Source organism: Monodon monoceros, unplaced genomic scaffold (assembly GCF_005190385.1).
Source record: "Monodon monoceros isolate NGI ecotype Baffin Bay Population unplaced genomic scaffold, NGI_Narwhal_1 Super_Scaffold_7, whole genome shotgun sequence".
Taxonomy (NCBI): Eukaryota; Metazoa; Chordata; class Mammalia; order Artiodactyla; family Monodontidae; genus Monodon; species Monodon monoceros.
The window spans coordinates 19,605,443-19,629,109 of NW_021703784.1; the positions used below are offsets into that span (position 1 = coordinate 19,605,443).

Genomic DNA, 23,667 nt, shown 5'->3' on the forward strand with positions numbered 1-23,667 from the left:
CTTTAATATGCTCCCATTTTTCAAATACTTTTCTACCACATTATTATAGGTTGCTTCAAGATACTAATCATACAGTCCCTTAAGATGTTTTTGACTTTCACTACCATGACGAATGCTGATTATCTTCCTTCCATATAATTCTTTCCTCTCAGCAGTAATTTTTGCCTTAGGGTAAATTCCTAGAGTTTGGACATCTGGGCAAAAGGATACGTGCATGCTTAAGGCTATTGACAAAGAGTATCGGTTTGCCTTCCCCCAAAATACTGAACAATTTTTCTCCCTTTAACAATTTATAAAAGCTCCATTTACCTGCAGCCTCATTAGTGTTGGGAATTATTTTTATTCATCTTTGCTGATGTTATAGGTGAAATTTCTTATCAATGAAGCTGAACTTCTAACATCATTAACCATATCATGATTCATCTTAATAATCGTTTATTGTACAAATCCTTGGAAGACAGGAGAGAAATGAAGGGATGGGATGAAAGAGAGGGAAAATTAATTTTATTCATTTAAGAAAACCAAGTACCTAACACATGAAGAGCATGTTTTAAGCCCTGCAGGCATTGAAATGGATAGGAGGGAGCAAATATTGAGCATCTACTCTGTGCTTAACCCCAGGCATGTAGAGTATCGTGGGAGACACAAAGGGAGGTACAAGATTTATCCTCCAAGAACTTGCAATCTTGTTGGGGAGGAGAAAAGAAACAACACACAAGAAGGTGTTCTGAACTTAATTCCCCATTTCCCTGTTCTTTCAGAGAACTGCCTTTCCATGTCCAACACGGCTTTGGGGAGTTAATCTTGAACTACTGTTACGTGTCCACATGCCTCTCTTCCTGGATCACCTGAGAACCCCAGAGGGCAGGGACGATGTCTTACTCACACTCCCATCACATCATGTCAGTGAATGATTTCATAATTCCTACACAATTAATTATTCATTTTTGTAAAATAGTGGCAGGGTGCCATGTCCTCTGCCTACTGCCCTGCCCACCCCTGCCCCCCATTAGTCCACTGTATGCCTGAGAGCATCAGAAGCACAGGCAGGCACTCGTCTACAGGGGTATGGGAATATTCAGTAAATTAACATGAAGAGCATGAAGTGATTGGTTTGATTAAGTAACCACCACACTCCCTTCTGCCGTCAGATCCTAGGATTTTCCTCTATCCGTTCATTTACATGGCTGAACGTGCAGGGGGATTCAGGGTCTGGGGTTTGTTTAAAAGCTTGCTCGCTTGATTTTCACCTTCTCATACCTTACTGATGTTCCTGTCCTCCCAGGCCCCACAGACCTCGTGATCATCTCCTGCCCCTCTTCTGAGTATCTGACTCAAGAAACCAGCCCCTCTGCACGTAGGCCGAACAAGGCTCATTTCACAAGCCCTCTCGGCTTGTTTTTCCCCCTTTCACCTGCTGCACTTTCTCCAGCCCATCTCTCAGCCCCACTCCTGACAGTTTCAAACCCAGCCTTGCAAGGTCTCCTTTCTCTTTTTTCTAAGGCACAAGAGTTTTCCCTTTACTGTTGACTGATGTATATCATCTGTATGGCCCAAAGCATCTAGGGCCAGTACAACTAAAGAAACATTTGCTTCACTCAAATTCTGATGTTGAATTGAAATTGAATTAATTCAAATTCTGCTTAGAATTTCAAGAGAGTTTCAGATCAGTGCAGGCTGAAGGGTCTGGGAAGAACTGGCTGCCAAGGTGGGACTGGAACCCAGGTAAAGTGTAAGATTTAGGTGACAAGGTGGGCGGGTCTTTTTCCCCTAGGCTCATTCTTTCCTTTTCCCTTCCACCCCCTTCTGAGGAGCCTTCAGTAAGACAGAGACAAGAGGTAAATTGTTAGCAAAGTACCATATGTTGAAGGAAGTGAGGGTAGGCCGTTGGTACCCCTGCCTTGTTCACGGTCCATACACCAGCCTCAGAAATGACCCGGGCCCTGGACTTGCAGCACAGCCGTGAGAGAGGCTGCGAACAGAAAAGACTAAGAGGCCTGTGGAAGAGAAAAAGGGGGAGACCAGAGCAAGAAGGGGATCCCCAGAGGTATGACTGAGAGATGCTGTGAAGGAAAAAGTGAAGCAATATTCTGTCCCACCCCCTGGATGGCATGTGTATCAGCTAATAGTAAAGTCTCTTTCTGGTGCCTACACACCTACCGTGTCACCGATACAACCAAGGGGTTGTGTGTAAAAACTGTCATTGTCCAAATACGCCCTGCACAGGTGCTGTATCGACGTTACCGCACTGAATACCACCATGCGCTGTGCACCCAAGACCACCAATACTCCCAGTCAGGGGTTCTCAGACTTTGGGGTGCTTAAGAATCACATTGGAGCTGAGCATAATGGCACACAGAGGTGTCACACCCTTAGATCTGGGGTGGGGTCCAGGAACATGCATTTTTAATAGGCATACTGACACTGATGTAGATGTCCAAGGACCACAGTAGTCTATCCAAATGGGATCCTTCTGGAGCTCCAGACTGGCCCTGGGAGGCTAGTGGCTTCCCTTTGGACCCTTGGAATCAGCCAGTCTGTTAATGCCTCAGAGCCTGCCATCCCCGGTCACCGTCCCAGTGAAAGCCCCTCCAGTTACCCCTGCTCCACAGGACACTTCAGGGCTGCTCCTCCCTCCCCCCGCCCCATCTCTCTGTTTCGCTCTCTCACCATCCTTCCCTCTGGGCCACTTGAAGCCCCCACTAACTGGTAAACTCCCCTACATCTCTGACCCATTTCCTACACCCTGTGATCTTAGATGAAACCCGGCTCTCTGCTCAGAATACCACTCCCCAAGGCCACCACTAGCCTTATGGTGCCTTTGGTAAATTAGAAGAAGGTGGCCCCTCTGGTTAGAAGGTCACATTGATTAAAAGCGCCCCCCTAGGCAGTCCAGCCTCTGAGGACCCAAAATGTGATCAAAGCTCAGATTTCAGTCCCTCCCTTCCTTGGACAACGTACTAACTGACAGATCCCAGTCTGACCACTTCCCTGTAGCCCTTCATAGAGATGGCTCAACATCCCCACTCCCCACCGGACCCAAGGTCAAGAAGGGGGGTGCTCTCCTCTTCACTCTCCACTTCCAAACCTTCACTCTTCCCCTTCCTGCAAAAGCCTCTGCCACGAGGTTGTATGAGCCTCCAACGTTCCTCGTGACCATCGACCACCAACCTCACACTGAAGACCGACAGCCCTTCTCACTCTTCCACATCCGCTATCTTGCTGGGAAGCCTGGCTCGTCCAGCACCGAGTCACAGCTCACAGACCTCCTCAACCCAGTGGGCTTGGTTTCATTGCCTTCAGACTCCCCCAAATCCAGGAACCTTGTCAGAATTGTCCCGCATCAGAAATCTCAAACTCCAGTAGCCCAGCCCCCAACAGTAAGTCTCCTGCGCTCACTCCCTCTACACCTGTTCCTCAGCCTGAGGCTCCTGGCCCGAGTCCTTCATTTTCTGTCCCCCAGCCTAGACCACACAGTTGACCTGAAAGCATCTACCTTCTATCTCCTTCTTCTGAGAAAACCCAATGCATCCCATCGTCCTCCTCAACCCTCCTCTTCTGTTGAAGAAAAGCACACAATTCTGTCATGGCACCAGGGGCTCCAGACTCAACTGTGTGCTGAGCACTTCAGATCAAGGATCTTCTTCCTTGTGCTTTGTAGGCCATCTCTCCCATTCTCCTCAGGAACTGCTCCAACCTCCACAGCCCTCTTCAAGACCCCCCCCACCCACCCAACTCCAAGCCCTCCATCTCAGCAGACAACAACTCTTCCTATCTTAGTGAGAAAACTGAAGCCCTAAGATGAGTCTCCCTAACTTTCCAGCCCCCACCTATACACTTACCCATCTGCACTCCTTCTTCTCCTTCTTCCCCAGGGTGAGTGTCCTTCTTCCTACCCCAGGCCAGTCCCTACCTCTGTGTTCTCCACCTTTGGAACCTGTTTGCATCAGTTGTCACTACTTATCTTTCTTTTTTTTTTTAATTTTTATTTATTTATTTTTGGCTATGTTGGGTCTTCGTTTCTGTGCACAGGCTTTCTCTAGTTGAGGCAAGTGGGGGCCGCTCTTCATCGCGGTGCGCGGGCCTCTCACTGTCGCGGCCTCTCTTGTTGCGGAGCACAAGCTCCAGATGCGCAGGCTCAGTAGTTGTGGCTCACTGGCTTAGTTGCTCCACGGCATGTGGGATCTTCCCAGACCAGGGCCTGAACCCGTGACCCCTGCATTGGCAGGCAGATTCTCAACCACTGCGCCACCAGGGAAGCCCCTCTTTTTTTTTTATTTAGAGTATACTTTATTAGTTTCTGTAATCAAACCCATGTAGATAAGACCTTACATATTTAATATAGTGTGTTACCCCTGTACAAATGGAAAAAAATGTTTGATGTGTTTAGACCAAATGTTTGTTAATTTATGTACAATGCCAACCAAACATGGTACAACTGGGATACTTTTTCCAAAGTTGAGAGCACCACTAATGTTTCTAAAAATTCAAATTTTATGTATATAACATATGAGTATATATGTGAAGAGAGAGAGAGAGAGACCAATAGCAATATGTTATGCGTTGATAGCAGCAACAGCTTTTCCAGGTTCTGCAGTCATACAGAGACATCCATTTAAAAAAAAAAAAGATAAAAAACAAAACCCCATAAAACAGCAAAGTTCTGTTACTGCTGTGGTACCTGGCACTATCTTTTTTATTGGCTTCTCAATCATCATCGAAAAGAAAACATTGTAGAATAGCCTCATTGAAAACAGCTCCGATAAAGCACGGTCACTACTACATATCATAAAGCAGGTACAAGATAATTCACAGGGGTAGGATACAGTACTGTCCTACATCTTTAATACCGGAGGATATAATTTAAAAGGCATTATTTCAGACTTGATTCTACTTTTCCAGCAGAGGGCCCAAAGGTTGGTTATGACACAGCTCTGGCACAGAAATGTACCTTCTTGGATAGGATTTCCTTTCTTTAGTGGCACTGTTCTAGGTACTCACTGATCTTCATGAACATCAGTTAAAACCCATTTAAAAAAACAAACAAAAAACAACCACTGGATTCATACAAAGATGACCGAGGAGAGGCAAGCAAGACTCAACAAGTATTTGACCAAATCTGTCAGGTCTGAATGGGAAGAGCTCCATGGAAGAAAGGAGTTGCCAGGTAGAACTTCAAAGCTTCGGGCCACAACCAAAACCCAGCATCATTTCAGACAGAGGCAGTAGCCAAACACTGCCCACTTGGATATGTTCGAGGATGCTGACATCAATATTTCCCTCATCCAGGAAGAGGGGGAGATCAGTCGCTGAACTTTGATTGTGTTCAATTCAATCACCATGTTACAAAAATAGCAAGTTGTCATAATAAAAAATAAGGCTCCTCTACCAGTTATCTTATGTTTTCACCACCAAGCCTACAAATGCTACCGCCATATGCAAAGAACACAGGGAGCAAAGAAACCACATCTGATGTCTTAGCTGAGACCACATGGCTCAGGCTGAGCTATTCCTCTGTGGTGTCATTTCTCTCATATTTCTGGTGTCTCATCTAACCATAAGGATTTTAGTTCTAAATTATAGGCACTCAAGGAATGTGTGCACATATTCGTGCATAAATTCTGGTTGAAGATGCATGGCCATCCAGAGTGCATGTTACAAAGTAGGGGCGAGCCGGCAAAGCCTCGTTTTCCTGGGGCAGCAGCTGTGTGTCACTGTAAATTGCTCCTACGTCCCTTGTGCACCTCCAAGCTCTGGGCAGGATATTGTCCCAGACCATTTTACCCCTGGCTGCTGGCATTATCTGACTTCATTCTCCCTCTTTCCCCGTCCCCTCCCCCAACCCTTGCAATAAACCACATTTTTGAGCCTTTGTTTCTTCCATTTTGATTGCCTGAGGTTTAACTGGTCCAGTTCTAACAGGTTTGGTGGCTACGGTGGGTGCAGGGGGTGGCTTTTCTTCAGCTTTTTCCTGACCAGGAGGGTCAGTCAGTGTTTCAGGAGGTTTACTGTAACCACTGTCCACTTTCTGGACTTTGCCTCCTATCTGTTTGCTCTGTTGCTGTTCAGCGAAGAAGCACTGCATGGACTGAAAAACCTCTGCTCTCTGCCAACACCTAGGACCAAGCATCTTGTGGCTGAGTCCTGTTCTCACAGCTCTCTTCTGAGGTGCAAACTGTGTAGGAAATGGTTGTGTCATTCTCACAGTGGCAGGGGCTGACCGGAATGGCTTCTCATAGACAATGCTGTTTGTTTTGCTGGACTGGCTGTTCAGACTTGGGGACGTAGCCCGGAAGGGACTAGATGTTGGTATGGTGCTTCTACTACTGATTGGAGGTATGCCTGGTTTTATATCAGTGCCACTTCCTAAGGCTTTTAGTTCCATTTCAGACATTTTTTACTGCAGTTGTGATCACGTTGTGCTGAGCTCCAGCAGGAATTAATCCTCTGAAAGGCTGGCTTATTTGCGCAGGACGACTCATGCTCTGTGCCTGCACTTGTGGGGTGGGATGCTGTAATGGGGGCTGAAGAGTCTGAAGCAGAGCAGTTAAAGGCTGTCCCGTAGACCCAAAATTAGGCAAGAAAAGCTGGAATGCTGGTAAAGGTACTGCAACCTGCTGGAGAGCCCCCGGTGACTGGGCAGTGTTATAAAAATTTGTCTGACCAGGCTGTTGTAGTTGTCCAGAATAAAGATTTGAAGCCTGGGTGAGATCCACTCTAGCCTGGAGAAGATGTGTATCAGTCAGTTGGGAACCTTCTAGTCCTGATGCCTGACCCAGCTGATGTTCATACAATACAGGAATAGGCTGCATATTTGAAGTTTGTTGAAAGGCAAGACCCAATTGTGCCTTGGCAGGTCTCCGGAGTTGGACAGCTGGAAAGTTGCGGATGGCAGTACCAGAAAGGACCATAGACAGCAGGGATAGACTGCTTTGAATAAAGGCTGGCTGAGATACATACAGTTGAAGTGAAGAACTAAATAATGCCTGAGCCTGGGAAACAGCAGGTCTAGCACCCAGTAGGGCTGGATGCTGTCCTTGCAGTCGTGCATAAATAGGGATTGGAATCTGCTGGACTGAGTTTGGCTGAGAAAGACCTTGTTGGAAGCCTCATTGCTGAGCCAAGGGTGGTGGAGCCAATCGTGCATGTTCAGTGTTGAATAATGACTTGGGTCCATAGAGAAAGCTGGGATTTGAGCTGCTGCAGACTGAGACACGTAGACTCGTGGACTCTGTTGCTGCTGGGTGATGAGCGAAGGCATACAGCTTAACTTGCAGAAGGCAGGCTGCTTGTCTGGGGTTTCACGTTACAAGTATTAGGAGGGTGTGATGTGGCTGTATTCACTTCTCATCTTTCAACCTCTCCTCTAGTGTTTTCCTGCCTCTTATCCTATAAATACATTCAAGTATTGCAACATTTTAAAAACAAACAAAAGCCTTCTTTCACTTGGGTCTCCCAGCCCCACCTTATCTCCCTTCTTCCTCCTTTATTAAAATCTATACTGCTCTCCCCACTTCCTTCCCTCCCCAATTCAATCCACTGCAGTCTCTGATCCCCTAGTTACCACTCCTCAGTCAAAAATCATCAATACCTTCCTATTGCCAAATCCAGTGGAGAGCTTTCTATACTTTTCTTATTGATGCACTTGAATCTATTATTCACTTTCTCTTTCTTAAACCTGTCTACTCCCTCATGACTGTAACGCCATCCTTTCTACACAAGTGTGAGTCTCCACTTTGGAATCCCCCTCCGCCCACCACTCAATCATTGGGGTTCCCTGTCAATCAGCCCTTAAACTACTACTCTTCACATTCCACACGGTGCTCTTGGACAATAACATTCAATGTTGAAGTTTTCACTATCACCTATATTCAGGTAACTCACAAGTCTATATCCCAGCCTGGATTTCCTTCCTGAACATCAGATTCGTGTACACAACTCTGTGCTAGGCATCTCCACCAGGACGTTTCACAGGCACCTCAAACTAGATCTGTCTCGAGCTGAACTCATCCTCTCCACTCTTACCCCAAACCTGATCCTTCTGTGTTCCCCATCTTAGTCAACGGCACCATCATCTACCCTTCCGGTCATCCTTAACCCCACCCTCTCCTCAGCAATCTGCCTCTAAGATCTGCTCTCTTTATTGCCCTGATTTTTAAAATCTGTGCCCTCCCCTCTATGCCCTGCACCTGTGATGATGAATTGTGTGGTAATTCATCATTGCTCGCCTGGACTATTGAGACACCTCCTAACTGGACTCCTAATTCCAGATTTTTCACTCTCACATCCGTTCCCCACATAATCGCTGAAGTGTGTGATCCAGACCAAGATCTGGCCATGTCACTCTCCTGCTTTAAAACCCATTGCCTATAGGATAGAGTTTTAAATTCCTGGCATGACCTACAAGGCCTCCCATTACTTGGCCTCTATTCAGTCTCCAGCGTCAGCCCCATCAATCCTGGTACTGAACATTATGTCGTAGTAATTCTCTGCTCACAGCACGCTGTTTCATCCTCCACACTTCTCTCATTCAGGAAAACCTTCCCCCACCTCCCCCCCTTGTCTGGGTCATCTCCCCCCATCCCTCAAAACAACTCCCCCACTGTTTACTCCAAAACTCATTCTTGCCCTTCATTTGTACTCCTAAAGCATCCTGTGCTTACCTCTGTCTTAGCACTTACCCATTACTTGGAAGCTACCTGCTTATGGACCTACCTCCCAACACTAAACGAAATGCAGAATCAGGGATTGGGTGCTGGGTGCTGGTCTTTGCTGGGTGATTGCCCACTGCCCCCACCACCCCCGGGGCTGAGCAGAGTGCCTGACACATACTAGGCACTCAAATAACAATTACTGAATTGACTGTCACAGCAGGGCTATGAATCGGAGACAAAGAAAAATACGCAGCCTCAGGCAGCAAGTCACACGCTAGTAGGTGGGAGAGCAGCAACTTGAAACCAGCTCTAAGGCCTGTGCTCTTTTAAGCACAACCTGGAAAACATAAGCTAAGTGTGGAGGAGATGAGAATGGCGCGTCAGGGTACCAGCCTAGGGGCGATGGTATATGTGGAGCGATCTAGGGAAATGCAGGTGAGCTAGATTCTGGGACAGCAGCATACAGTCCTAAGGCCCTGGCGTTGCTGATTCTCAGCAGAGCCCTGATGTGATGAACCGCCAGCAGTGCCAGGCCTGAGCTGCCCGGTAGGTAAATCTAGATGCTAGGCCTGAGGCAGCCAGTGTCCCCACAAACACTCAAGACTGTGCTTCACAGCCATCTTCTGAGTCCTGCGCTTACCCCTCTCTTGGGCACAAGCCTCCAGGAAGTTCCTAGTGTAGATAAAGACAGGGAATATCCCAAGGGTATTACAAGATAAATAAATGTGGACCTGTGTGAACAAGAGCTGCCATGTCCCTCAGCCCCTCTTGAGGGAGGTTCCCATCCTTCTCCCACCCACCCTCCAGCAGCCTTCCCATACGACCTGAAACAGAAGGCGGCCACCAGAAGGAGTCAAGTGGCAGAGGCTGAAATAAGCCAAGGAAAGCTCAAGTCCAGGACCCCACAGAATGAAGGGAACGTTCTGAGACAGCAGGCAACAAGGGGGACCGTTAGATGTAGCTGAAGGGCCCACACCTGCATGCATCGAAACACGGCCCTCCCTGCCCTGGAGGAGGATTGTTCTAGACAAAGAAGGTACAAGGGCATGGGGTTGGAATAACACCAGTGAAAGAAAACTAAACATATCTATGTTTACAAAACACAAGAAGCCAGTAAGGGTGTGGACAACAATGGATAAAGATGGGGTGCCCTTCTCTGGTAAAATCCATGTCAAAGGCAAAGAGCCAGAATGACCTCATTAGCAGAGAAGCTGGCAGGTATCCAGGGCATGAACACCCCACCCTTTGTCCTCACCTGAGCGTCTGGGGGCAAGCCAGCCTATCACCTCCCCTAGAGAGTTCTAGAGAGCTCATGTCCTGCCTGGGGAAGAAGTCTGGAGCAGCCTTGGCTCTAAATCATGTTTCATTCACAGATGGAGACATTCACACACCTCTCCCCACACTGCTTCTGCTCTGCAGACTGCAGTGAATGTTTTCAGTTTACAAACTTTCACAGGAAAAGAGAACTCGCTATCTATCCTCTTTCCCACCTCCCCCAGCCAATCAAGCCCAGCGCCACCCCAGTTCGGCTGCAGTGAACAGCTCATTACCAGCTGGACAGGTTGCGTCCTCGAGCCCAAGTGAAGCACCCACAGCCCTGATTCGCCTGTCATTGCTCAAGGAGGAATCCTCCTCCGGAGGAAGTGTGGGCAGCTCCCAGGCCCCACCTCAGTGGACTCTCTCCAATAATAATAACAACAAGGAAAGCAAGACTTTATTGAGTGCCTCTCTGGGCCAGGCATCGTGCTCCACATGTATCAATATTATCTCATTAAAATCTCCCAACAACCTTATGATATGGGTGCTACCATTATCCTCATTTTATGGAGGAGGAATTATTAGAGCAGTTCAACGTATTGGTCTGAGGTCACATGGATAGCAAAAGGTGAATCAGGAATGCAACAAAGATCTTTCTTCCCAACTTCAGAAATGCTGCTCTTAACCACTCACATAGAAGGGACCATCTTCCTTGCCATTCATTGTAGGGACTATGATTTTGATAGCTTCTGACAGCTGCTCAAGTTTTCAGAACTTTCTTGGTTTCCCATTGGAGTGTATGCTTCCTGAGGTCAAAAACCATTTTTAATGGACCTTTGGACGTGATACCAAGAACATAAATGCTGACTGATCAACTGAAGGGTTCAAAACACCACGGATGTTTAATAAATGGTATTTATTGGTTGTTATTAAAAGTCACTAATATTTCACATACCACGTAATTCCTTTCCTCTAGAGCAGGTTTTCACAACCTCAGCACTACTGACACTTGGGTCTGGATAACTGTTGGTCATGAGGGTTGTCCTGTGCATTGTAGAATGTTTGCAGCACCCCTGGCCTCTACTACTCACCAGTAGCACCCCCTCCACCAGTTGTGGCAACAGAAAATGCCTCCAGACATTGCCAAATACCCCGTGGGTGGCAAAATCACCCCCAGGTGGGAACTACTGCTCTAGAATAAACAAATAAAGATAATAGCACTTATTCTCTCAGCATAAAACACAAGAAAGCTTATTTCCACCTACAATAAAACAGCACTCTTATTACTCAGTTAATAAATATGAGAGATCCTGAGAAGTACTTACTAAATAAAAGCCCCAGAGCACCAATTTCAGAAGATCAAGATAATGTTCTTGTTATGCCTGAACCAAATCACTTTTTGCTGCTGGAATCTTGTGTAGTGGGATGTCAAGCCGGTGGGAACCCACGGCCAAAAAGGAAAGGCCTCATTTCAAATCCCAGCTTGTAGCCCCAAATCATTTTTTTTTTGTAACAAGATGGAGTAGACATAAATGTTTTTAAATCTCAGCTCCTTTACTTACTAGCTTCTGGTCAATTCGCTTAATATCACTGGGTCTCAATTCCTGTAAGATGGGAGTGATGGTTCCTAGCTCATGGGATCGTTGTGAAGATTAAATAAAACAGATGCAAAGCAAGGTCTGCCTCAGGAGGGCTTAAAAATAGTCACTCCTTTCCCCATCCTCACTTGTCACCAGGCCCTTCAGAGCATGACATATACCGATTTATTTTTGCTTTCTCCATGCCATCCAACAGAGCTGTTCTCAACTCTGGCTGCACCTGAGAATATCTGCAGAGCTTTCAAAATGCTGATGTCTGGGCCCCACTGCATACCAACTAGATCAGAATCTTTGGCTTGAGAGTATATATTGTAAGCATTCAAAATTTTATTCATGATAAAAGGAATACATAATCTTTCACATAATTTTCTTTATGCCAAATAAAAAAACAGTAATAATGTTTGTATCAGTTCTTAAAACATGGCAATATTATATTATCATTAATAATCAATACATTATAAATAATTTAAATAAATCAGTATATCTCCAAATGGCATCTATTGTATTCTTAGGATCCACATGTTCCATTAGAATTTTTAGATTTTATGTTTCAATTTCAATCATCATTTAAAAATAGCCCTTATAGTTGGGGGGGAGGGATAAATTAGGAGCTTGGGATTAACATACACATACTACGACATACAAAATAGATAACTAACAAGGACTACTGAATAGCACAGGGAATTCTATTCAATATTCTGTAATAACCTATATGGGAAAAGAATCTGAAAAAGAATGAATATATGTATATGTATAACTGAAACTAACACAACGTTGTAAATCAACTATACTCCAATAATTTTTTTTAAATAGCCCTTATATGTTATTTGTTAAAAAGCATCTTTGAAATGGTAATTCTCAACTGAAAGATATGTTAGAATAAGACTTTAATTTCTTAAGTCAATGTTTCTCAAAGTTTCAGGAAACAGTGCTACAAATATTGTATCAATAACAAATTACATAAGTGACAAAACTGCATTTGTACACAGGCTAAAAATAGAGCCTATTTGTTATCAGGAGAGTAGATACTGTTATTTGTTTTGTTTTTAGGAAAGATAAGAAGCTATAGTATACAGTAATAATATTTAAAATGTTGCTACATCGTATCAATTCAGTACAAAAGGAAAACAATCAGAGTTCACAATTAATGGCACAAGTTAGTAGCATCTAACAGAATTAAATGAATTAAAGGATGTTCCTGTGACTCAGCTAATGAAATGATATTGAAAAGGGAAAGGTATGGGCTGGATTCAGGGCTGTGTTTCAATAGGGTTGTATATTACATCGGCACATCATAAACTCCACTGGAACAGGGGTTTGTCATTCCCTCAGTGCCTACAACAGTATCAAACCCAGAGAAACAGTCAGCCAACGTCTCTAAAATAACGAACCCCACCTTCCTCTTACTGTGTTATTCTTTCTACTCTTATTACCCTTAGATCCTTAATTTCTTATTTTTTAAATCTTATATTTCTGTTAGCTACCTGAAATCCTATATGAATAAGGTAGGATTTTAGAAAATCAATACACTTTTAAAGAATTGGATGTAAGGGAATTCCCATAAGTAGCAACTTTCCTTGACTTTACCTCTGGAGGGCTGTCTCCATCACTTTCTCATCAGACGACCACATAGATCCATGGCTCATCCAGGGAGTCCTAAGTCACGCCCCACTGATTAAACCATATTTTCTCACTATTGAGCTGTCCAGTTAAACAGTACGAACAAGAATGTGAATTTCTTGATAAATACTTCACCCTGCAAAGAAATTTCAAAGTCTAGCTAACAGGAACTAAAGGGAGAGCCAATTGTTTCCAGAGGTTATTGACCAAGGCTTGCTAAACTCTCTCCAAGCACCTTGCAATGCACCTCCTCTCGGGCAGAGCTCTTGCCTCTCCAGGGAGAAACCAGTCACCAAACCAGGGGCACGTGCACAATGTGCAGCAAGCTAAAGCTGAGATGCTGAGTTTGTAACAAAGAAACGGTTTATTCACGAGGCAGCCAAGTGAGGAGATGGGAGAAGGACTCTCAGATCTGCCTCGCCAAAGGCGAGGGGCTTGAAACGTTTACAGGATAAAGAAGCAGAGTGGTCTTAGGCATGAGGAAAGATGACTGGAAGTAGGGAAAAGGTGAGGTAATCTGTGTTCTACCCAGGTCCAGTTTTAGGGTCAGTGGTCCCACCTAGTCTTAGCTGACTCGAACTGGACAAGAGTTGACTCCAAATTCCTAGGCTACGTGAAGCTTCAAGGGTATGCAATCGGCAACAAAATAATTAAGGCGAGCTTGCGCTTACGCTTTGCTCAGAGAGGGCAGGCTATAAGCGGAGGGGGGTTTTAACAAGCTATTCCCTTACCTGCTGTTCTGTAAGATAAGCTCAAATATTTCTGTTAGTCACCAGTTTCTGTTAACGCCGTGGGGCATGGTTTCAAATGCATGCTGGCCGGCCACATGAAAAGGGTGTCCAAACCTTCCTCCCCCCTCTGCCTGGGATGCTGTTTTGAGTCCCTCTTCTGCTGGGGGTTGGGGAGCATTGAGCCTGGACTTCTCTTCTTGTCTCATTTCACTTCTTCACCCACCAAACCAGACCACGAAGTGCCCTCAAAAATGAACGAAACCAATTTTCAATTTGGGGGGACTGTGGATTCTAATGTTGGAATCCATTAAGAGCTTCAACCTCGCACTCAATGAGAAAGAGTTGACACTCACCCTGAGACAGCTTCCCAGTCCCTACTTAAAAGTCAGCAATCCCAGCTTCTTACCACAAGGCATTTGGGGAAGATATGAGACAAAGTCTTCATAGACCCTGGTTTCCAGACTTTGGATTTCAGGGACCTAGATAGGGTGCCAATCTTTCCAAATAAAGCCAACTTATTTCTTACTTTGCCAAATAAGGACATTTTAAAAATAAACAGATGAGTGGGAGGGGGTTCTACTATCTACAATCTACGAGGGTGGTATTTTCATTTAAGAAAAATGCCATTTTAATAATAAAATGTCAAAACGCTGTAATGTCGGAATAAAAGGCAGACCTATAAATTAAATAAATTTTTGTGTTCTCTCTTTTTTTTTTTTTTTTTTTTTTTGCGGTACGCGGGCCTCTCACTGTTGTGGCCTCTCCCGTTGCGGAGCACAGGCTCCGGACGTGCAGGCTCAGCGGCCATGGCTCACGGGCCCAGCCGCTCCGCAGCATGTGGGATCTTCCCGGACCGGGGCACGAACCCGTGTCCCCTGCATCGGCAAGCGGACTCTCAACCACTGCACCGCCAGGGAAGCCTGTGTTCTCTTTTAGAATCTCACCATCTTACTCTCATTTCTCTCATTCCATGAAGACAAGTGAACGTTGATCAACCCTCTCCCTGGTGGCCCTTCCTCTTAGATTTGCACTGTGACCTGCCATCAGTGGCTAAGAACCACTCCTTACAGAGCACTGACTGTGGCAGGCACATTATCGCTTAAAGCTTGACACAGTCCTGCTGTGTCAAGCTGGTATTATTTTCTCCATTATATGAATAAGAGAACTGTGGCTCAGATAGTTCTCTTATTCATAAGTGAAGTACAATCCAAGGTTACGATGAGGTCTGAGGCCTCTCTGACTCTAAAGCCTGCGCTCTTTCCCCCATGATGCCCATGTTGCATCCCAAACACCTTTGACATACCCAGGACACTGGATCAAAAACCCCGAAGCACCTCAGGCTGATGATCCCTGCAGTCGCCAGGGGTTGCTTCTGGTGAATTTCAGGGAACCTCCTCTCAGACTTTGGCCTTAGAAGAGCAGCTGCCCTCTCCTCTCTGACAGCTCTCCTTCCCAGAGAAAGCAACCAGGTATTGAAGTGCCCACCACACTTTCTACAGCATGAAGAGTTTCAGCAGATAAGCTCTAGGGGGACTGGAAAGTTGGGTGCACGGTACAGTCATAGAACCCAGCTTTTTCAACTTTAACAATTAGTCTAACATTCAGCTTCAATCTGTTTTATGCAGATCAGCTGCTAAACCTTTGCTCTTCAAGGTGTGGTCCATGGATCAGCAGCATCTTGGCATTACCTGGGAGACTGTTAGAAATGAGGGGCCTCAGGCCCCACACCAGACCGACCGAATCAGAAACTGCATGTTAGCAAAATGCACCAGGTGATTTGAATACACGTTAAAGTTTTAAAAAGCACTGTTCTAGAATCACCTATGGAGTTTTTTCAAAGTGTACATTTCCAGGAAATAGAGTCCAAAATTTCAGAGAAAGGGGTGGAGGAGAGGGAAGCCCAAAGGAGTGCATTTTTAAAAAACTAGTTTTCTTGTGGTCCCTGTCCTCAAGAAAAATCAAGTCATTTCTGGCTGGAATCAAAGAACAACTTTGTTTTGTCAACAGCTGTCCCCATAGCTAATAGCTCCCTCCTTCCTAGAGGCAAAGTTGATGACTTCCTACAGACCCTCTCTTGGGCTGAGCTCCACATTGCAATGAATGAATGGAAGACTTCTGCTTAAATCAGAGTTTTCCCCTCTGAGTTGTCCCCCATCCCCCCAGTCTTCTGCCCCAATTCATAGGGAAGGTTAGACTATTGTCTCCATATAATAGCAGGACTCCTATATTTTTTTTTCTCCTGATCCAGTGCCTTAATCTGGTATGAAGGAAGGAAGGAAAGAAGGAAAGGAGGGAGGGACAGAGGAAGGAAAGAAGGAAGGAAATAAATTACCATGTGTTATACACCTACTATATGTCAGACCCACCCCATCCCCCAAAACAGTTTACATATATTTCTCATTGAATGTACATAAAAATATGTAAGATTGGTATTAATGCCTCAATTTTCAGCAGTGGAGACTAAAGCTCAGATAGATTAAAACTCTCCTAAAGCCAGGTTTCTAAACAGGATCTAATACTAAAGTTCTGTCTCATTCTTTCTACTACCCCAACTTGCCTTCACAGAATAGTATATAAATAAAAGAATTTACTGAGGTATAATTCACATACCATAAAATTCAATTCAGTGGTTTTTAGTATATTCACAAGATTTTGAGACTATCACCATGATCTAATTCCAGAACATTTCCATCACCTCAAAGGGAAAACCCAAACCAAGTAGCAGTCACTTTCCATTCTCCTTGTCGCCCAGGTCCCTGGCCATCACTTTCTATCTCTATGGATCTGGGTATTAGGGATATTTCACATAAATGAAATCATAGGATAGATGCCTTTAGTGTCTGGCTTCTTTCACTTAGCATAATGTTTTCAAGGTTTATCCATGCTGTAGCATCTATCAGTACTTCATTCCTTTTTATAGTTGAATAATATTCCACTGTATGGATATGCCACATTTTTTTACTCATTCATGAGTAGATGGACATTTGGATGTTTCCACACATGTTGGCTATTACAAAACATGCTCCTGTAAACATCCATGTACACGTTTATGTGTGGACAATGTTTTTAATTATCTTGAGTACATACCTAGAAGTGAAGTTGCTAGGTCATATAATAGTAACTCTATGTTTAATTTTTTGAAGGAATGCCAAACTCTTTCCCAAAATGGCAGCACCCATTTACATTCCAACCAGCAATGCATGAGAATTCTGATTTCTCCGTATCCTTGCCAACACATGTAATCATCTGTCATTTTGATTACAGCCATCTTAATGGCTGTGAGGTGGTATCTCTTCACAGTGGTATCACTTTGTAGTTTTGATTTGCATTTTCCTAATGACTAATAATGTTGAGCATCTTTTCATGTACTTATTGGCTATTTATACATCTTCTTTGGAGAAAGTATTCAAATCCTTTGCCCATTTTTAAATTGGGATATTTGTCTTTTAGTTGTTGAATTGTTAGTGCTCTTTATATATTCCAGATACCGGGCCCTTATAAGATATATGATTTGCAAATATTTCCTCCCATTATTTGGGTTGTCTTTTCACTTTGATAGTGTCCTTTGAAGAACAAAAGACGTTAGTTTTGATGAAGTCCAACTTATCTATTTTTGCTTTGGTTGCTTTTGCTTTAGGCATTATATCTATTAAACTGCTTTTTTTTTTTTACATCTTTATTGGAGTATAATTGCTTTACAGTGTTGTGTTAGTTTCTGCTGAATAACAAAGTGAATCGGCTATATGTATACATATATCCCCATATCCCTTCCCTCTTCAGCCTCCCTCCCACCCTCCCTATCCCACCCCTTTAAGTTATATCTATTAAACTGTTGTTTAATCCATGGTCTTAAAGATTTACATCTCTGTTTTTTTCTAAGAGTTTTATAGCATTTAGGTCATTGATCCACCTTGAGTTAATTTTTTATATGGTATGACACAGGGGTCCAATTTTACTCTTTTGCATATGAATACCCAGTTTTCTCAGCACCATTTGTTGAAAAGACTAATTTCCCCCCATCGAATTGTCTTGGCACCCTTGTCAAAAATCAGTTAATCATGTGGTGATCATTTTGTAATGTACAAAAATATCAAATCACTATGTTATACACTTGAAACCAGTGTAACATTGTAAGTCAACTACACATCAATTTTTAAAAATAGTTTTTAAAAAAAGAATGTATGATGGGTAGAAGAGGTTATCAGGTTCAAGACAAAATGGAGTTTGAGAGTGTTTCCAAGCACATAAGTATATTATTTCATAAGAATTCTTAATTACATAAAAGGAGTCATAGGACCAATAAATTAGCAAATTGTTTTAATTCTAACATTCAAAATGATTTCACTCTTTTTTGAAGCAACCTGCATCAAAAGCACTCTAGAAGATATATTCAGTAAAATTCATTTATTCAGATTCATTGGGAAAAGGCATTTAATCTTGTATGAATCTCCTCATAACAGAAGTTTAATCTTCATGTAATAGAATTTATCTTAAATGACCAAAAAAATCAGTTGATCATAAATGTATGTGTTTATTTCTGGACTTGCAACTCTGTTTCATTGATCTATATGTCTATTCTTATGCCAGTACCACACTTGTCTTTTTTTAATTAAGGTATAGTTGATTTACAATATTACATTAGTTTCAGGTGTACAACACAGTGATCCACAATTTTTATAGACTATATTCCATTTAAAGTTATTACAAAATATTGGCTACATTCCCTGTGTTGTACAATATATCCTTGCAGCTTACTTATTTTATACATGGTACTTTGTACCTCTTAATCCCCTACCTCTATCTTGCCCCTCCCTCTTCCCTCTCCTCACTGATAACTACTAGTTTGTTCTCTAAATCTATAAGTCTTTTTCTGTTTTGTTAAACTCATTCATTTGTTCTATATTTCAGATTCCATATATAAGTGGTAACATACAGTGTATGTATTTTTCTGTATGATTTATTTCACTAAGCATAATAACCTTCAGGTCTATCCACATTGTTGAAAATGGCAACATTTCATCCCTTTTTACGGCTGAGTAATACTCTATTCTATTACATATATATATGTAATTGTAGATAGATAGATGCACATACACACAATAGAATAGAAATATAAATAAATAAATAAATATATATATATATATATATATATATATATATATGTAAAACAGATTCTTTACCCAATCATCTGTTGATGGACACTTAGGTTGCTTCCATATCTTGGCAATTGTAAATAATGCTGGTATGAACACTGGGGTGCATGTATCTTTTCAAATTAATGTTTTCATCTTGTTTGGATTTCTGGATCATATGATAGATTCTATTTTTAGTTTTCTGAGAAATCTCCATACCATTTTCCATAGTGGCTGCACCAATTTACATTCCCCCCAACAGTGTACTAGGGTCCCCTTTTCTCCACATCCTCACCAACATTTGTTATTTGTGGTCTTTTTGATGATAGCCATTCTGACAGGTGTGAGGTGATATCTCATTGTGGTTTTGATTTGCATTTCTCTGATGATTAGCAATGCTGAGCATCTTTTCGTGTACCTGTTGGCCATCTGTATGTCTTCTTTAGGAAAATGTCCATTCAGGTCCTCTGCCCATTTTTTAGTTGCATTGTTGGTGTCTTTGATGTTGAGTTATATGAGCTGTTTATATGTTTTGGATTTGGATGTTTTGGATATTATATATTTTGGATAAGGATATCAGTCATATCATTTGCAAATATTTTCTCCCACTCAGTAGCTTGTTTTTTTCTTTTGTCAAGGGTTTCCCTTGCTGTGCAAAAGCTTTTAAGTTTAATTAGGTCCCATATGGTTATTTTGGTTTTGTTTCCTTCGTCCTTGAGAGACATCCAAAAAATATTGCTACAATTTATGTCAAAGAGGGTTTGCCTATGATTTCTTCTAGTTTTATGGTTTCCAGGTTTACATTGAGGTCCTTAATCCATTTTGAGTTTACTTTTGTATATAGAGTGAGAAAATATTCTAGTTTCATTCTTTTACATGTAGCTGTTCAGTTTTCCCAGCACCATTTATTGAAGAGACTGTCTTTTCCTATCGTATATTCTTGCCTACTTTGTCAGATTAATTGACCAAAAGTGTCGGTGTTTACTTCTTGGCTCTCTCTATTCTGTTCCATTGATCCATGTGTCTGATTTTGGGCTAGTATCATTCTGTTTTGCTTACTGTAGCATTGTACTGCAGTCTGAAGGCTGGGAGCATGGTGCTGCCAGCTCTGTTTTTCTTTGAGATTATTTTGACTATCTGGGGTCTTTTGTGTTTCCATACAAATTTTAGAATTATTTTTTCTTGTTCTTTGATAAATGTCAGTGGTATTTTAATAGGGATGCCACTGAGTCTGTAAATTGCCTTAAGTAGTATGGTCATTCTAACAATATTCATTCTTCCAGTCCCTGAACATGGTAAATCTTTCCATCTGTTTGTGTTGTCTTCAGTTTCTTTCATCAGTATCTTATAGTTTTCTGAGTACAGGTCTTTTACCTCCTTAGCTATTTTATTTGCAGGTATTTTATTCTTTTTGATGCTATTGTGAATGGGATTGCTTTCTTAAATTTTCTCTGATAGTTCATTGTTAGTGTATAGAAATGTAACAGACTTCTGTATATTAATTTTGTATCCTGCAACTTTACCAAATTCATTGATGAGCTCTAGCAGTTTTTTGGTGGTGCCTTTAGTGTTTTCTATGTATAGTATGATGTCATCAGCAAACAGTGAGTTTTACTTCTTCCTTTCCAATTTGGATTATTTCTTTTTCTTCTCTGATTGCTGTGGCTAGGACTTCCACAACTATGTTGAATAAAAGTGACAAGAGTGGGCATCTCTGACTTGTTCCTGATCTTAGAGGAAATGCTTTCAGCTTTTCACCATTGAGCATGATGTTAGCTGTGGGTTTGTCATATATGGCCTTTATTATATTGAGATATGTTCTCTCTATGCCCACTTTCTGGAGAGATTTTATCGTAAAGGGATGTTGAAGTTTGTCAAAGCTTTTTCTGTATCTATTGAGGTGATTATATGATTTTTATTCTTCAGCTTTTTAATATGGTGTATTACGTTGACTGATTTGCAGATATTGAACCATCCTTGCATCCCTGGGATAAATCCCACTTGGCCATGGTGTATGATCCTTTTAATGTATTGTTGGATTTGATTTCCTAATATTTTGTTGAGGATTTTTGCATCTATGTTCATCCACGATACTTGCCTATTATTTTCCTTTTTGGTGATATCTTTGTCAGGTTTCAGTATCAGGGTGATGCTGGCCTTGTAGAATGAGTTCAGTGAAGTTCCTCTGCAATTTTTTGGAATAGTTTAAGAAGGATAAGCATTAAGTCTTCTCTAAATGTTTGGTAATATTCACCTGTGAAGGAATCTGGTCCTGGACTTTTGTTTGTTGGGAGTTTTTCTTTATTGCTGATTCAATATCACTATCTGTAAGTGGTCTGTTCATATTTTTTATTTCATCTTGGTTCAGGCTTGGGAGATTGTACATTTCTAGGAATTTGTCCATTTCTTCTAGGTAGTCCATTTTTATTAATATATAGTTATCTGTAGTAGTCTCTTTAAGCTCCTTTATATTTCTGTGATGTTGGTTGTAACTTCTCCTTTTTCGTTTCTGATTTTATTGATTTGGATCCTGTCTTGGGCCCTGGGACCTCTGGCTGCAGGGCCCTGGGCGTTCCAGGTCTAGTGCGTGTGCACTAGTGTGTGGGGCCAGATCCTGGGCATTCTAGTGGACAGGGCCTTGACCAGGCTGGCTGTGGACTCTGGGGGTATTAAGGTAGCCTGCCTGCTGGTAGGTGGGACTGTGGCCCCCACAGGTAGTTGCTTGGCCTGAGGTGTCCCAGTATTGGTGCCAAAAGCCTGGTGGGTAGGGCAAGGTCCTGGCATTAATTAGCTAGAGGGAGGATCCCAAAATGGCACTTGCCAGCACCAGTGTCCTTGTGGTAGAATGAGCTCCCAGAAATGGCTGCCGCCAGTGTCTATGTCCCCAGGGTGAGCCCCAATTGCCTCTTCCTTCTCCAGGAGACTCTTCAAGATCAGCAGGTGGGTCTGACCCAGGTCCCTTTCAAATTACTGCTTCTGCCCTGGGTCCTGGAGCTTATGAAATTTTCTGTGCACCCTTTAAGAGAAGAGTCTCTATTTCCCCCAACCCTGTGGGTCTCCGGCCTTCAAAGCCAAACATTCTGGGGGGTTGTTTTTCCAGTGCAAGACCTCCAGGATGGTGAGCTTGATGTGGGGCTCAGCTTTCTCACTCCTTGTAAAGAACCTCTGCAATTGTCATTTTTTTCTCAGGGGTATGGGTCTTGGTAACTCCTGACCTCCTACTTGTCTCCTTGTGGTTCCTTCTTTATATCTTTAGTTATAGAAGATCTTTTCTGGTAGACTCCAGTGTCTCTCATCAACAGCTGCTCTGTAAATAGCTGTACTTTTGGTATGCCCACGAGAGGAGGTGCGCTTATTGTCCTTCTACTCCACCATCTTTCCACACTGTCTTGATTACAGTACCTTTGCAGTTTTGAAACTGGTAAATGTGAGTCCTCCAACTTTGTTGTTGTTTCAAGATCATTTTGGCTATTATGAGTTCTTTGTTATAGTTTTCAGTATACAAGTCTTGCGCTTCGTTTGTTAAATTTATTCAGTATCTTCACTGAATATCTTCAAGTTTATCGATACTTTCTTCTGCCAGTTCAAATCTGTTCTTAAGTCCTTCTAGTGAATTTTTCATTTCAGTTATACATTTCAACAACAAATTTTCTGTATGGTCCTTTTTACCATTTCTATATCTTTATTAACATTCTTTTTTGTTGAGACATCATTCTTAAACTTTTCTTTTATTCTTTAAACATGGCTTTTGTTAGTTCTTTGAACATATTTATAATGACTGAGTTAATGTTTTTGTCTAGTAAGTCCAACATTTGGACTTCCTCAGGGACAGTTTCTATTGGCTGGGAGTTTTTTTCTGTATACAGAACACTCTTTCTTGTTCCTTTGTACGTCTTATAATTTTCTGTTGAAAATTGAACATTTAAAAAATATAATGTGACCATTGACCATTCTGCACACCAGATTCCCCTCCTTCCCAGGGTTTGTTGTAGTTCGCATTCATTATTATTTGTTGTTGCTGCTGCTGCTGCTGTTTATTTAGCAACTTTTCTGAATTAATTCATTCTGCAAAGTCAGTATTCTTTATTATGTGTGGCCACTGAAGTCTCTGCTTAGTTAGCTTAGTGGTCAGCTAATGAATAGACAGAGATTTCCTAAATGTCTTGAACCAATAAGTCTCTCAATCTTTGCCAACTTCCTCTCTGTGTGCATGCCTTCACTGGTCAAATAGGCAGTTTACAACTCAGGCTTTGCCTACATTTCTTACTTGTATAGACCCTCAAGGTCAACCAGAGATAAGAGATTAGGGCTTTCTCAGACCTTTTCTGGGCATGTGCATAGCTCTGTACATGCAGATGACCTTTTAGATTCCCAGGAATTTGTCAGAGCTTTCCAAGGCCCCCAACCAACATCTCAGTCCCAGTTTTTTCTTTTAAATTTTGTGCTCAGCTCCTTGTTAGTCCCAGTTGCAACCACTGCTTCAGACAGCTGCAATGTTAAAAACTTCCCACTGATTATTTTCAACAAATACCCTAGCAATAAGGCTGTTTGCAGAGAAAGTTCTGAAAGCCCTGAGAATTCAGCTTTAATGGCAATTTGCAGACAGGTCATATAGGGACAGTTCTCTGGAAATGAAGCTTTTTGGAGCGCTCCAAGCCCATTCTGTCCCCTCCCT

General features: G+C 42.5%; 1 pseudogene; it reads right to left on the bottom strand.

Moving 5' to 3' along the window:
- Positions 1-5,809: 5,809 nt before the first annotated feature.
- LOC114886893 lies at positions 5,810-8,685 on the bottom strand (annotated as a pseudogene).
- Positions 8,686-23,667: the final 14,982 nt, after the last annotated feature.